Source organism: Eulemur rufifrons, chromosome 5 (assembly GCF_041146395.1).
Source record: "Eulemur rufifrons isolate Redbay chromosome 5, OSU_ERuf_1, whole genome shotgun sequence".
In the NCBI taxonomy this organism is placed as follows: Eukaryota; Metazoa; Chordata; class Mammalia; order Primates; family Lemuridae; genus Eulemur; species Eulemur rufifrons.
The window spans coordinates 20,868,926-20,883,792 of NC_090987.1; the positions used below are offsets into that span (position 1 = coordinate 20,868,926).

Here is a 14,867-nt window from a genome sequence, read left to right on the forward strand (position 1 = left end):
CTCACCCGCCACCCACCTGGGCCTGAGAGCAAAGGGGAACAGGATGAAGCCACAGAGCAGCTGAACCCGGGCTCGCAGGGCCGGCTGCGCCTGTGGCTGGCGTCCCCCTGGTGCTGACGAGCCTGCAGGCCCCTGGTTTGTTTACCCAGAGGAAGGAAACACACCAACATCGTGTCACCAGCAACCCTTTCCCCACACGCTTCTGTGGATGTAACTCAAAGCCCACGCCCTCAGAAAACCAAGAACGGACCTGGCACAAGAGGGGGATAATTTCTACCTTGTTGCAAGAATGAATTTTACAGGGAAGGGAACAATGACCAAACCACAGGTCCAACTGGCATCTCAGGCAGATCTGGAGCCGCCACCTCAGGTGTCGGCACATGCCAAAGACAGCATCACAGGGATGCTCCCGTCTGTGTTGGCCCAAACTGCAGACCCAATCCCTGCATGACAGAGGAATGCACAACGGGAACCTCAGAATGAGAAAATCTAATTCTTTAGATATTATCTCATCCAAGCCCTGAGCAACCGAGAAGGAATTAATACCCACATGTGAAGTGACTTGCCTGAGAGCACCCCGGTCACTAGTGGCAGATTTAAGACCAGTGACCTTTGCAGAACACCGCAAGGGGACTGCAGAGTAACCGGCCAATCCCTGTGCGTCACAGATAAGAGACAAAAGTGGGGCAAAATTGGCTCTGCCGCTTCTCAGCTGTGTGATGTAGGGTAAAATACTTAACCTCTGCTATGGTCTCAACGTTTGTGTCTGCCCAAAATTCATATGTTGAAATCTAACCACCAGCGAGATGGAACTAGGAGGTGGGGCCTTTTGGGAGGTGATTAGGCCATGAGGGTGGAGCCCTCATGAATGAGATTAGTGCCTTCATAAAGGAGGGTCCAGAGATGTCTCTCACCTCTTCCGCCACATAAGGACACAGCAAGAAGGCACCATCTATGAGAAAGCAGGCCCTCGCCAGACACTGAATCCGCCAGCACCTTGATCTTGCACTTCCCACCCTCCAGAACTGTGAGGAGTAAGTTTCTGTTGTTCGTAAGCCACTCAGTCTATAATATTTTGTTATTAGCCCAAACGGACTAAGACACCCTCTCTGTACCCCCATTTGCTCATCTATAAAATAGAGGCTGCAAAGGCTAATGAAGACAGCATGTGTGAAGTGCTCACCCAGCATTTCAATGCTGTAATACTTAACAAATGTGAGGCTGTTAAAGTTATTATTGGATCGCCCAGGGTTTCAGTAGAAATACCACCTGCTCAATCCCTGAGTTTACAGACATCTCCCCACCACCCAAACATGCAGCTCTCTGGGCAGAGTCCAGATCTGGGGGCCACACAGGCCTAGATTTACAGCCTGGTGTCCCTGTGTGACCTCAGGGGAAATGCTAACCTTCCTGGGGTATCTGCAAAAGAGGATAGTAACACTTACACCCAGAGCTGGAAGATTAAATACTCTGAGGTGAAGCCCTAAGCACAGAGCCCAGCACACTGCATGTGTATTAGTGTCCTAGGGCCACCATAACAAAGGACCACAAACTGTGTGGTGGAAAACAACAGACGAATGTCATTCATTGAGGCTGAAATTCCAAAACTAAGGTGTTGGCAGGGCTGTGTGCCCTCTGAAACCCGTAGGGGAGAATCCTTCTGTATTAGATGGGAGGGCTGCCATAACTAGCCAACACAGCCTAGGTGGCTTCAACAACAGAAATGTTCTTATTTTGGAGGCTGGAAATCCAAGATCAAGGTGTCGGCAGGGCTGGCTGCTTCTGAGGCCTCTCTCCTTTGCTTGCAGACGGCCACCTTCCCACTGCGTCCTCACATGGGTGCCCCCAGTCTATGTCTCATCTGTGTCCTAATCTCTTAAGGACACCAGTCATACTGGATTAGGGCCCAACCTAATGGCTTCATTTTAACTTAATTATCTCTTTAAAGGCCCTATCATTAAATGCAGTCACAATCTGAGGTGCTCGGGGTAGGACTGCAACATATGAATTTTGGGGGGACACAACCAACCCATGACAGCATGGCTGATTGCCTTTCTTCCTCTTTAGGGAAGGAAAACGTGGAGACCCACAAATCCTCACTCATGGCACCGTGCAGTAACACACGGAACTGGTTTTTTACTCCGGAGAGATGTCCAACATGAACAAGTGCCTTTCTACAAATGTGCACTTTGCCTTAAAAATGCATTTTTTCCATGGAGCTTTGACCCCATGGCTGGCACGGCCCTGATTTTATGGGAAATGCACTGATGACTCCCACAAGAATAGGATCTCCACGTGCTTATGATCTCACAGGGGAGATCAGGCAGGTGCCCGGGGAATGATGAAGAGGGAGGGAGTGATGGAAAGTGCTAAGTGCCCTAATGATGCACAGACCAATGCTGTGGGGCGGGGGTGCAGGGGAGGAATGGAGCGAGGAGGACGAGGAGGACAAATCGATTATCTGGGCAGGGTGTAGAGGAGCCCCGTGGGGATGGATTTGCCCCCCTCTTGAGTGGTAGGTACCATGGCCTGGGCTGTTTGTATGCTTGTGTATAAACAGGATGGTGGTTTAGGGAGGAGAAGGTGGCGGCCACCACCATCTTCCCAAGGCCTGGGTTCCAATCAACGTGGGCAAGAGAACTCATTCTGCAGGATCTAAGGTGTCCTAGCCACGGCTGAGAAGCAAGTCCTCTCTCAAGCCCCCAGCGCCTACAAAGGTGTCCACTGTCCTCCATTGTCCAGCCAGACCTCAGGCCCTCAGGCCTCTCCAGCCCTGCTGCCCAGGCCACCAGCAACATAGGCTCCCTCTCTCTGGATGATTCTGCCTGCAGGGTTCTCCATCTGACTCTAGTGGCAAGAAACTGCAGGAGCTGCTAGGGAGAGGGGCCACGGAGCCCCCTACTGAGATCACACAGAAGGCTTCCATGGGAAACCTGGGCTCCTATGTCCTGGTATTACCTGCAGGTTAAGAAATAATCGTTACGAGAAATGGCAAAACTATGGTGATACAAAGCAGAACAGTGGTTGCCAGAACCAGGTGGTAGTATTTTTTTTAAACATCAGTTATACTGAGGTATAAAAAATTATATTTCAATAAAGCTGACCCCTCCTCCAAATAAATAATACCATGTTGAAACTTGGTGAAGCAAATGTTAATCATTGCTTAGCCAACCATTATTCCTTTCCCCACTTCCTTGCAAGCAGAGGTCGCCTCCTGCTATAGATGAGGCTGAAAATACCAGAGACTTGCTTTCTCATCCTCTACAGAGTATGGGTATGGACATGTTTCTCTTCAATGGGACTCGGTGGAAATTCTAGCAGGGAAATTCTGGGAAAGGTTTCCCTCCCTGACAAAATAAGATGGACAAGGAGAAACTCACCTGCCTGCCTGCCTTTGGATACAGTTGCATGAGAATGTGATGCCTGGAGCAGTGGCAGCCATGCTATGAGCATGAGGGGACAAACCTGAGAACAAAGGCCAATATGCTGAAGATAGCAGCCCAGATGGTTAGAATGAGTCTGTGAAATTATCACTGACCCACTAAATTAACCAACTCCAGAACTCCTACCTTTAGACTTCTGGCTATGTGAATTGAAACACCTTGTTTTTAAAGCCACTGTTAGTCTCCTATTCTTTTACCTGTAGCCAATAACATCCCCCAAGTCAGATGGTTTTCATCTCTACATACTTCTATCCCCAACCCCCAAACTGAGATCACAGTGAGATATAAGATAGAAACTTATGGCTGTAAGCTGAGCCCCACCAGAATTCTGAGTCCACAGTCCCCACAGATAACGCTGTCCCCACAGATAATGCTGTCCCCCCAGCCCTTAAGCAAAGTGGGGAAACAGATGCCCATTTCTCTTGTGTGTGAGCATTTCCCCTGTCACCCCTATGTGCACCCTGCAGGATCAATGACTGATAATAGTGTCAGGTGTGACCCACATGCATACACCACCCTGGCTGGTGCATCCATAAGCCCCCATTTGCCCAGGACAATCTCAGTTTTCACAAGTGTCCCAGAATGATTATGCATCTGAACAAAAAATTTAGTCACCCCACTTCTGGCTGCCTCAGCACCCTTTGTGCTCCCCTGACCCAATGCTCACCATGCTACACTAACATAAGGCTGTTCTGTCCTCCCCACGGAGACGGGAAAGCAAGAGGCAGGGACCCTGCCAGGTTCACGCCAATTCAGCCGGCCTGGTTCACAGAGCCTGACCCACAGCAGATGCCTGACGCAAGCTGCTAAACTGAACCAAATGTTGACAGGCTAAGAGTCTTACGCTAAAAGGATTAAGACAAACCAATAGAATGTGGGCGTAAGAAACAATTTTTAGAGGGAGAAGGGAACTTTCCCAGAATGCCTGACCCTCACCCCTGGCCCCGTTGGCACAGGGTCCTGCAGAAAGGTGGCAGAGCACATCCAGGCATCCAGCTGTCTGACGCAACCTCGCTGCAAAGGCAACTCGTGCTCTTCATCACCTGACGTGGCACGTGGTGAATGTACGACCCACACAGATGCCAACCACCCTGCGGATGCGGGGAGATGGAAGAGCAGAACACCTTGTTGCTTCCTGAGAGCGCCCAGGGCACTGCAGACAGACACCAAGGGACAGATAAACCATATGCTCCAAAAAACACTTTGTCAACACCATCCTGTTTGGTGACACACCAAGATATGAATTCTCTAAGCAGGTCGCTTTCTTGATCTCATGGTTCAAACTCGTAAGTATTTCAGCAAATGCCCCAAGAGTACGGCAAAGGCCTGTGGGTTCCTGGCTAGTGGTGAGATCAGGACATTGCCTACCCCAAGGGAAGGCCCTATAAGGAAACAGCATGGGGAATGTGTCAGCTCCACCCACTTGGGATGGAACCACACACATTCTTTCTGAATAACTTCAGGGCTCAATCGTCACAACCACAGCTCTGCCTCTCTGTCTGTCTCCCTCACAGAAGTTACTTTCATTTAGTGAGGCATACAGACAGCGCCTAGCACTGTGCCTGGCATGCAGTAGGCATGCAATAAACGTCAGCTCCCTGCGTTCGATTCGCGAGTTGCTTACTTAGAAGCTGAGATGTATTCTGGGCATTGGAGGAAGGAACTTGCAGCGTGTGCTGTTGCTTCTTTCATGATCATCTGAAAAGCACTGAGCCAAAGCTTCTCAAAACCTCCCCATCACAGACTGCGCCTATGCAGCCAGCTCAGCTAACCTCACATCTACTTTCAAAAGCTCCCTCTGTGCTAAGAAAGTGAGGACAGACGTTGGCTGGATTCACGCTGAATCTGAGCTCGACAAATTGAGGCCCTTCTAGCAAAAGCACGCAGGATGGTGAAGGGTCTTGAAACCATCTCTCAGGACAGCAGCAGGGACGACGGGTGGAAGTGGCTGGCAGCTGGCAAAGTCTCAACACAAGACCTTTGCAGCTCCCACAGCCTTCTCGTAAGGGAAGGAGCTGCTTCACAGCGGTGAGCGCCCAGCCAGAGGAAGCATTTGATGCCCACGCCAGGTGGAGGGTTGACTAGGTGACCTCTAAGCTGTCTCCCAAGTTTGAAACTGTAGGAACTGAAGGCTTTCGGCAAGGGGACAACAATGTGGCACGTGGTCTAGAGGATCAGTAGGTGCTGGAATCTGCACAGGACACCCTCGCCGGGACCCTAGGAAGAAGCCTCATTTGTAAGAACCTGACCTGAGTACATGGCAGGGAAGGATGAACATTCTGGGCTTCCCAGACAGGCTCATCTGCAGGTTTTTGCGAAGAGACAGAAGCCCCAGGGCAGGAACAGTCCTTCTCCACCGCTGTCTGTGCTGCTGTCTCTAAGATTTTTTCAAAAAGCTCCACCAAGGGCGCTCTCTCTTCCCTCTCATCACTTACTCATTTACCCTGCCCTGGCCATGATGCGTCTCTCTGACAAAGACACTCAGAATCTTCCCAGGCCCCTAAGGACCCTGGCCCACAATTGGAGGACCCTGACCCCCAAGACTTCATGCGCTAATTTCTCTTCTGGAGGCCTCCTGGACCACACGTCTAGTGGACATCCAAAGCCATAATAGGCCTGAGGTCTTGAATTTCGAGGGACCTCACATTCAGGTCAAGACATCCCCCTCCCCCCCCCCAATGCCAATGGGCTGGCGTCTCATCCATCCTTCCTCCAAGCATGCAAACCTTTGCTGGTCCCCTTTAAGGCAGGGATCTCAATTCCAACTCCTGGTCTCATCTCTAGTTCTAGAGGGGACATTGTCAGGACTCTTGGGTGTTGAGACCAGTAACCACCCCTCAATTCCTCTCTCGCCCGCCAGGCCCAGCCGAGCATCAGCTGAGCTTACCCTCTGCGCTGGGTTTTGAGATCCCTGGGGATTTCCCTTACATTCTACGAGCTTAGCTCTTCTTTGAAAGCATGCTAGTTACAGCTTAGACAGCATTTCTAGGTACTTTGTCGTTGGAAGGTTTTCAAGACTTTTATTCCACTGTGGTACTAAAAGTATGCTAAATCAGTGTTGGGAGGCCCCCTTTGGACTTGTTCGTGGAAACCTTCCCTGGCTGACCCCCCCACTCCAGACAACTAACTCTGTGCATCCCTGCAGATCCACAAACGTAGACTGAACACCTATTATGTGCCAGGCACTACCGTCAGTCCAGAGGATTCTAACAGGAAAAGACTGGACCTCTGCCTGAAACACATCAGCTCTATAAGAAGCAGCAGAACCCAGGTATCTGCAGCATGCTATTAATATTTAATTTGCATTCTACTCTTTCCCCATATGTTATAGCTTTTTAGTGGGTTCATGTGTTCACATCGTGTCTCCCCCAGTAGACTGCCTGCTCCTGGAAGCCGGATCCTGATCTTCCTGCCCAGTACTCACACCTCAAGGCTCTACAGGGCTCTGCTCACTGTAGATGTTAAAAAACGAAATGTCTCTCCCGTAACTCACTCTAATGTTTCCAGCTGAAGCTCGCTCTTGGCTGTCGCTGGATTTTGCCAGCTGGGCCTCCAGCATGACACAGCATCCCCGCCTGGCTTCCCTGACGACAGCACCCGGCATGACAAAGGATTCTCTGACAATGGGAGGAAGAGGTCTGCTCTCATTGTCTGTAGCAGCCACCACAGTCACGCTCAGCACTCCCAGAACCACAGCTCGGCCCACACTTCTGCAGGCTCTACCTTACCTGTTGTATTGTCTGTAAGACAGCCCCATCCAACTACGCTGCCAGCAACTCAAATGCAACTCGTGCAGCACTGAATTTGCCAGTCTTCCTTCCCACCCCAACCACAGCAGTCCCGCTCCACACCCGGGGAATGGGCTGCCAACCACCCGGTCAGTGAGGGCGGAAACCTGGGAGTCACTGGGACTCCTCCCTTGTCACGAAGTCTAATCACTGCAGACTTTACTCCCAAATATTTTTAATATATGACCTTCAGTCCTGCCTTAGACGCACAGCCCTGGTTCCAGGCCTCATCCCCTGCGACCTGGATACCATATGGAAACTGGTTCTGCTCCCCGCACGTTCCCTTCTGACCCACGGCTGCACACCTCGCCGCTGCTTAAAGCCCTTCCTCCGTGCCTTACCCGCAAGGCTGAAAGCCAAGGTCTGAAGCACTGTCTGCCTTTCCGCCCCTGCATTTGACCTCACTGCTTGTGGTTCCTTCCTACACCCAGGCAGCCTCATCCCTCCACACCTGTGTGTACACCATTCCTGCTCCCTGAATGCCCTTCTCCTGCCTAGTTCCTTTTCATCCATTAAGATGCAGCTCCCTAGCTGTTTCCTTTAGGAAGCCCCCTCCCTGATCCCTGCGGCCAGAACAGGTGCCTCTTGTCCGCCTGCTGTAAGGCCCCCAGGCTCCTCTCCCACTGCGCTCCCCACACCACCGTGAACAGAGAGCAGGTAAGTGTCTGCCTCTTCCACTGGACAGTAGGCTCCTTGAAGACAGGGGGCCGTACCTGGCCCCTCCTGTGGCCCCAGGGCCTAGTGCAGAGCCAGGAATAGAAATAGAGTCCAACGACTTCTGAGAAGCTCCCACTGACTGCAGGATGTTCAAGCAAACCTCTTAGATCTGCTCCACCGCCACCCCAAGCTCACAGTCTCCCCTTAACCACTTTTGAGCCACTGCCCCAGCCTAAAACCTCCTCCACCACCACCCCGTACCCACTACCAAATTCACCGCTTCCATGAAATCATCCCAAACTGGCCCCATGCTACATACTGTTGCTATGGTAACTGTCCCTCATACTTTATGCACCCCACCCCCTGGGTAAGTTAGCATTTGGGTCTGGCTCTGTGGCTGAATATGAGTCAATGGTAGATATAAAGAAGCTCTAAAAAGTTCAAGACCGTCCACTCACAAAACCATACTGATGATGTCAGACAGTAAGCCCCCTCGACCCTGGGCACTGGATGTCAAGTCTAAAGTCAGAGTTCAGACCCCTGTTCTACTTACTAGTGACTTGGGCATGTCGCTGACCACAGAGGTTCAGCTTCCTCGTCTGCAAAATGGGGATAATGATAACAGCCTGTTGTAAAGGGCAGATGGAGTAATTTGTGTGAAATACTTTGCAAACTGTAAAGCCAAATCAAGTGTTGGGCATTCTAATAGTTCCCGGTTGCAATCAATCTACTGTCCTCCTTCCCACCAGGACTTTTGTCCTTACCTGAGTCAGCTGAGAATCAAATGAAATCTGAGGATCCTCTTTCTAGAAAAATGCACATACATATCAGCTTTGCAGACACTTCCAGGAGGTTCCTGAGGACCCTGCCACAGGGCCAAACTGAAGAGTGCTGGAAGACCCCAAGCCTATCAACTCTCCCAAACACATGCCCTCATTTGTTCCTGGATGCCAAAGGTGAAAACGAAGCAGGAAAGGCCAGTCTTGGAAGAAAGCAAAACCAAAACTGAAAAATTACTCAAGAGCCTTTGCCGATACCAGAAGAAGGGAAATAAGATGGAAAGTTCTCACTCTTTGGGAAGTAAGGATGCAACTTTTTTTCAGAAAGCATCATATAGTATAGAGAAAGAAGATCGGATGAGATCTCAAATTCCAGGATTTCTTGTCCCACTCTGCCAATGGCTCACTGTGACCCTGGGCAAGTCATTCCACTTCTCTGGGCCTTAAGGTCTTCACATGGAGATCAGATCATCTGAAAGGCTCTCCCCAGCTCTGGGTGCCTAGGATCCAAGGATGTGTCTGTTCTCATCCTGTTCTGAACCACAGCTCTGGCCTGGGTTGAATTCAGAAATCGGAGGCAGATGTTGATAGTTGGCATGGTGGTAATGCAGGGGGAAGGCCACCATTATTGTGGTTCTAAATTAAACTGAGTGCAGGGGGAGGGAGGAAGGCAGAAGAAAACCCAAGCCTGCAAGTAAACAGCTGGGCTCAGGGTACCCATGAGTTAGCAGTGGGGGCCCAGAGGCAGGGATCCCTCACCCCACCCCCACCCCCGACATCAAAAAATGGTTTCCACCTTATCAGGTAAGTTATGCAGAAATGCCATCATGTTTGGAGAATTCTCAAAAATTGCAATTTGCCTGTGTGTCTGTATCTCCTGTTATTTATCTGGGCTCGGAATTCTCTCTCCATCCTCACCACCCATCTCCTGCTTCCTCCTTCATGATCTGAACTGCAAACAACACAGCCTTAAAACAAGGGCTATGGAGTCCAAAACTGAAATGAAATTAGAGGGCAATTTCAGGGCCCACAGAGTAAGTTTGAGAATAGATAAAAAGCGGACCCATAGTAAAACATCTACACAGACCTGTAAGACAGAAACCCCTATACCCAGGTGGGGCCTGAGCAAGACCTTGCCCAAAGCCACGGCCTCACTGAAACACAGCATGTCAGAGCTGGGGCGGGACCTCAGAGAACACCTCCTCAGCTCCTGATGCTGAGCAGAACCTGTTGGTTGGTTTCAGGGTAATTATTTCCCACCAGCTGCCTAACTTCTACAGGACAGAGCTCTGGGCCCTCCTGGAAGGTTCCAAACAGCCTGAATGAAGTTCAAGGTAACAAGGGGCATAAGGATCTTCTCCCCACCACCTTGCTTCCTTCTGCATTTGCTCTAGGAGACGAACTGGCGTTATGGGCCCCTTGCAACCAACATGTGAAATTGACTAGGTTCCAGGGTGAGTGCTTTAAAATATTTACGATCTGTTCTCTCCACTGTTATTGCATTGTAACTAACTATTTCTGCTATACTATCGTTGTGTGCCCAAAACACAGTCGAGTGACTATCTAGGCTAAGGTAGGTGCTTGATAAACATTTGCTGGACTTAATTTAACATTTGTTAAATTTTCTTTATATACACTTCTAGATACACAAACATGTAGGTGCCCAGTACATATTTGTGAATGAATGGTTAATTAGCTGATTAGCTGGACAAACTTAATAACCCTCCAGGCAATGCCTGAGAACCTTTTAAGTACCTAAACGCTGAGAAATACAGACTGCTCTTTTCTGGGCTTCCTCATCCCTAGAGAAGGAGGAGGACAGAGAGTATACAACCTGGGATGGTTTCTCAGAGGTCCACATTTTAAATCCAATGGCTTTGAAACCAGTAACTAAAGAACAAACCTTGGCTTCAGTAAGGACTCCAGGAACACACCCATACGAACACAGGCACGTGCTGCCTGAACAGGTAGGTACCATGCAAATGTACCACATGCAGGCACGATTCCGGTATATACCGGATGTATCACAGCTGATATCTATTCACCAAGAGCAAATTATTAAATGGGCGATAATTAGGCTCATGCAGACTTCTGTTCTTTAGTGGCTATTCTCATCAGGAACCGTTAGCAAACTAAACGTGTTTTGAAAAAGAGTAAGCACCAGCAGAATGTACCCCCTTTCTTGGGTTCAGTCCTGCTGGGGTGTCCAGAATCCATTCTCAAAAAAAGTGGCCACTACTTAAATAAACAGCCATGGGCTGAGAAGAGAAATCTCAGAGGGGGAATGTAGCCCTTCCCTTACTGAGAGGCCGTAGGCAACCACATCATTTCTTGGCCCTCAGTGTGCTCATCTGTAAAATGGGGTTAATACTCTCCATCCTGCCTCACTGACCCACCTTAAGTGCTATAATACTTGAAAAACAAACCTGCCCTGTAAGGTCATGCAAACGTATTATTATTCTAGCAATCTGTTAATCACTGATGACACTGTACCCCAGAATGTGTTACAAAATTACTGCCTCTGAGCATACATTATCCAGGACAGATACATGACACACAGGTGAGACGATCTGTGTGTAAACCGAGTCCTGTTCCCAACACTCCCTCAGAGGGAGTTTCCTCAGGCAACCTGAGTGCGTCCTGGCCATCTTCAAGCGTCTGCTCGGTGCAGTCTGTTCTCGTGTCATTGGGTTTTCTTGAAAGCCAGGCAATTTCCTCGCGCGGCCGGAGCCAGCTCCGAGCCGGGATTCCTGAGGTTTTCGGCCCAGACCCCGCTCCGGGCAGGAGGAGCTGGGCCGGACAGCAGGGCGGCCCCTCCCGCGCTCTGGGCGGCTCCTTCCTCTCCCTCCGGCCCTGGCGGCCGCGGCCCTCGCGCTGTGTCACTTTCGCCGCCGCCGCGCCGGCAGCTCCGGCCGCTTCCTCTCCTGCCGCGCCGGCCCGAGGCCCGGAAACAATCCCCGGCCACGGAGACAGAGCGCCGGGCGGGCGGGCGGCCCGGCTTCGGGCGGCGGCCAGGGCGGCAGCAGCGGGCTGGGCCTGGACTGGGGCAGCCTGCGGCTACCACTGTCCCCAGACTGAAGAACTGGGGGCTGAGGGGCCGCCGGGCTCGCTCATCTCTGCAGGTCTGGGAAGGCGGCGCCGCGCGCGGGCACGCACACCCACGGGGCACCTCGGAGTGCAAGGGTCAGCCCCGGCGTGTCCGGGGGGCGGCGACACGCGCGCGCCCGCGGCTCCTCCCCGCCCAGGCAGACCAGCCCCTGGGGCCGCCGGGCGGGCGGCCGGGTGGCCGGGTCAGGGGCGGTCCGGGACGCGGAGGGAGGGGCCGCGTGACTCCCGCCGCACGGCGGGTCCGGGACTCCACACAGATGACAAGCACAAGCAACCCCAGGGTCTCCCCCGCCCATAGCCGCAGTATCCCCTCTCCAAGTAGCCCAGACGCGCGCGCGGGAACACACGACCCCAACTAGAACGGCGAGGGAGCCGGCGGGACCGGTCCTGCAGGGTATCAGGGCCCACGGGCGTCCCCACTATGCCGCGGTCTGCGGTCCCCGCCCCCCACACACGCCGGAGCGGTGTGTACACACATACAGCGGGGCGGGGGAGGCGACGCCTCACTCCTCGGGGTGGGGACGCACACAACGCCACCAGCCATCCCTCCCCTCTACGCGCCGAACGCCCCTCCCTGCTCGCATCCCCTCCTCCCCAGCCCCAACCCTGAAACTCCGCGGAACCAAACAGAGCCAACGCCGCCCAGATGAGGGGCTCGGATCCCCGATTGTCTTTTAACATCAATGGAGAAATACCCGGCTCAGACGCGCGGTCCCTGGGACGCCTCCTCCGGTTGCATGCAGGCACCAGCACGCGGTCCTCGGAGGCCCCAGACCTCCGCCGCAGCCCAAGCCCTCGCAGCCCGCCGGCCCTCCCCCACGACCCGCGCCCGGGACAGTCACCTGCCCGTCTTCCTGACGAACTCTAGCTGGAGCCCACCCCACGGCCGCGCGGGTCACTCGCTGCCGAGAGCTGGCTTTTCACAGCCTGTCAACTTAACCCCTGCTCCGCCGGGCGGATCTATTCCCCAGGCCCGATTACACCGCGGTGACGAGAATAATCAAAAAGACAACAAAATCACAAGCGTGGGGACTGGCCAAAGCTGAGACCGCAATGAGTCCACCAATTGGTTTCTTCCTCTGCTCCCATCCCCCGCGCCCCCCGCTGCCCGCGGGCTCAGCAGGGACGGAGGGAGGGGGCTGCACCCTGTCTAGACGACAGCCATCCACAGACATCCCCGAGCCCGCGGGGACGGGTGCAGACACACACACACGCGCGCGCTCGCTGCCACAGACACAATCAGTCACCAGGGGAAGGAGGGGAGGCGTGGAGACACACTCTCCGGGTCCCTCCGGCAGCCCGGAGTGCGGCAGCCCCCGGCCCCGAGACGCGCTCCCTACCTCGGCGGAGCGCAGTCAGAACAGCTGCAAGTTTGGCTGGTACTAAACCAACTGCTCGATGCAGCAAATGCGGGCTTCAAAACAAAAGGGACAGGAATCACGCTCGCTCCCTTCCTCCCCCCGGGTCGGAACCCAGCACATGACAGCCGCTACACCGCGCAGCTCCAACGCGAGCTGGGATCCTGCCGTGCGGCCCCCAAGAACCCCCCTGGGCGCCGGGGCTCCAGGGCCACGGCTCCCCACGGAGCGCAGAACGCGGCAGGGAATGGGACAAACCCAGGGAGGGGGCGAGATTGTGGAGTGCAGTCCCCCACAGAGGGGGAGGAGGGGGCGGTGGATGGGTGCGGACACCCCGCTGGCAGAGGCGCAGGGAGGGGGAAGGGGGTAATTGTTTGGGGCGGTTTTCCCGGATTTATCTATAAGCACGCGCACGTCACGCAGCCCTCCTCCCGAGTCCTCGGATCGATCGGCAAGCTGGGATGACTAAAAGAGGAGGACGGACGAGGGGATGCTCACCTCGGGGTTCCTCTGGCCGCTGCGCGGAGCCCCAGTCAGGGGTGGGGGAAGGGGGCAGGGAAGGGGAAGGGAGGGACGAGGCTCTGGATTGCCGACTCCTGCCTCGAGTTCGGCGCGTCCCAGCTGCGGAGGGGACCCGGCGCCCGGGCGCAAAGACCCAGCCGAGAGGGGAGGGAGGGAGGGAAGGGAAAGAGGGAGGGAGGGGCGGGTAGGGGGGAGGGAGTAAAGGAAGGAAAAAAATGTTCGCTGATCTGACACAGGGAAAGAGAATGTAGGAGAGTGACGTCCAGGCCCCGCCCTCCCCTCCGGCCACGTGCAAAGACTTGAAAGGAAAGAGGGAGGCGGGAGGCCTGCTGGGTAATGTAGTTCGCCTTTCTTTCCCAGAATGGCGGGCCCTGGAGAGCGGGGTGGCCCGAGGACGCTGCGGTTGCCGCCTGAGCAGCCGAGACAGCCCAGTCCGGCGACGCCGAAACTCTCCCCGCCACGACTCCACGGTGCTGGCGCAGCCCGGGGTGGGGACCTCTGCGGCGGGAGAACTGGGGGCTTAGGCGCAGTCCAAACTAACGGAAAACGTTTGGTTTTAGAGTCAGAAAGCCTTTAAGGATGAGGGCTTCCTTGCTTAAAGTGCAAAATCCGTCCTAATGGCAGATAAAAGGGAGCTTTGTGTATGCACTGGGGGGCCCAAGTGGCGTAATTAATGCTACATTAAATGCCATGCTCGCTTATTGAGATGCATATGTTATAATTAACATTTGAGCATCTCTGTGGCAGGGGCGGGATGTTGTAATTAGATATGCACTTTGCAACCAATTAATTTTCCTTTGGCCAAGCTAAGGGCTGGGACATGGTAGCTGGGAGAATTCAATGCAGTGGATAATTCAGTAATCACTTAACCAGATCACCAATGTTTTGGTCAAAACCGAACTTGGCACAGAGAGGCCTTCAGGAGAAATACTGTATAAAATACTGTATGTCCCACCGAGTAACGGAGTTCGAAACTTGTAGGAACTGTATGACACAGTATAACTGCTGTAGAAATCCATTTATTAATTCATATAACATTTGGTAAGCCCTTTCCACAGATCAGGAACGTCTGGGAATGCTAAGACAGGTAAGACCCTCAGTCTAGTATAGGGACAGCAGTCAATGAAAGTGCTGCATGGGGGGGGGATAAGTCAATACTTAACATAGGGATGAGCCCAAAATGCTATGGACCCCCCCACCCCCTCCCGCTGC

General features: G+C 53.3%; 1 protein-coding gene across 2 annotated transcripts in view; it reads right to left on the bottom strand.

The window, feature by feature from the left end:
* Positions 1 to 13,773, bottom strand: part of CTIF (cap binding complex dependent translation initiation factor) — a 266,261-nt gene extending 252,488 nt beyond the window's left edge. For both annotated transcript variants that reach the window (XM_069468432.1, XM_069468431.1), the window contains exon 1: positions 13,632 to 13,773. The gene's annotated coding sequence lies outside the window, so the exon portion shown is untranslated. The remainder of the gene's footprint in view (positions 1 to 13,631) is intronic.
* Positions 13,774 to 14,867: the final 1,094 nt, after the last annotated feature.